We start from the raw sequence: 1,585 nt of genomic DNA on the forward strand, positions 1-1,585 counted from the left end.
AGTGTGACAGTGTCAAGCCGTATTCGTGGCTTCTATTCCCTGAACGGCGTTCAATATTGCGATGCGATGCAGTTACTGTCCCTACAGTGTTATAATAGGTTGCTGTTACTCCCGTGTTTCATAGGGTTCGGGAGTATGAAACAATGAACGAAAAACAAGAAAGAGACAGAAAGGTTCTCTTTCCTCGGATTACGATTCACATTTTTATTTCCATGGCCATGGTCTCATGGAATCGTGTGGCTTAGTGCCGACTTAAATTGGTACAGTGGTTTATTGCAAATTGGTGCTTATACTAAAATTGGAACGATACAGAGAAGATTAGCATGGCCCCTGCGCAAGAATGACCCGCAAAATCGTGAAGCGTTCCACAATTTTTCCCGCTCTCTGCTTCCAGTGAAAGCCATTGCTGCTGCTGACGAGGCTCCGACAGCAGATCATCAAATTATTTCTATGCTGCGATCTATTGTGGGTGTCATAAGAAATCTTCTGACAAGCATTGATACGCCAACTTCTAGGAGCGGCCTACAAGTGCTGGACGCGTTGAGCCCGGTCCCTGCAATCCTCCAGTAAAGTTGTGGCCAAAAATCACAAGTAGTTTCGACAAGAGGACAGAGAATCGTCAATTTCTCAGTGCAGCGCAAGAGTTCTTAGATCCCCCATCTCTGATTTTCGTCAGTTCGTTCGTCTATATCAATTTCCTATCATGGCTATATGTGAACCGAAATTGTCGCACCCAATGAGGCTATCCGCCTGCGAATCATTTTTCTCATCAAGTGACATCGAAATTAGCAAAATTGTTGTATATATTCACCGGGAGTTTACTTACGTCGTCCAGCCAGTGCAACCTCATGACGACAATCAGTATGTGGGCTTGACGTTTCAAAATTGAAAGGTGACATTGGCACTCCTGGGTGTGTATATATCCCCGTCAAGTTGATTCGACGCCAACAAACTGGATGGCATATGAAGGGCACATCCGTGTCCGTGGGTATATGACCGTGTATTTCAATGCACATCATCCCATCCTGGGAAGCTCAAGAGTTCATTCAACAGGACGACGTCTAGCATCCTTGGTTTCCAGTCATGGTCTCGTCCTTCTGAATGACGCAAGTCCTACGTTTTTTGCGAAGCACCACATATAGCGGCTGCCTTGATTTGTCTTTTGTTTCACGCCGATTCACTACCCGGGTAAAGTGGTTTTTGGACATTGAAACACACGGAAGTGACCACATCACCACTTACCTGAAGATCAAAGGTATTTCGAACACGTACTCGTCTACCACGACACAAAGAAAAGATTGGACTATGTTCAAAACTCCACTTGGCGATGCTTGTGAGGAAGGCCTCTCCGCGCTCTCCCGTGGTCTTCAGCAAGCTATTTAGGAAACTGCACATGCGGCTATGTGCACAATAATATGCTCTCCAAAGTACTCTGAATATGACCTCGAGCTAGAGAGACTTGGTGCAATCTGCCGTCGTGCCGAAAGAAGATGCCGACGCACCAATTTATCAGACGATCTACGAAGAGCCCCGCAAATCCAAAAGAAGATACATCAGCGCCTTGACAAATTAGACACCCAAAGAT

The 1,585-nt window shown here is 45.7% G+C and overlaps 1 non-coding gene across 1 annotated transcript; it reads left to right on the forward strand.

The window, feature by feature from the left end:
• The first annotated feature begins 275 nt into the window (after positions 1 to 275).
• On the forward strand, positions 276 to 375 carry LOC119173053 (U6 spliceosomal RNA). The gene has a single exon (XR_005110004.2). It is a non-coding gene; the product is annotated as a U6 spliceosomal RNA (small nuclear RNA).
• The last annotated feature ends 1,210 nt before the right edge of the window (positions 376 to 1,585 follow it).

This window comes from Rhipicephalus microplus, chromosome 4 (genome assembly GCF_043290135.1).
Source record: "Rhipicephalus microplus isolate Deutch F79 chromosome 4, USDA_Rmic, whole genome shotgun sequence".
In the NCBI taxonomy this organism is placed as follows: Eukaryota; Metazoa; Arthropoda; class Arachnida; order Ixodida; family Ixodidae; genus Rhipicephalus; species Rhipicephalus microplus.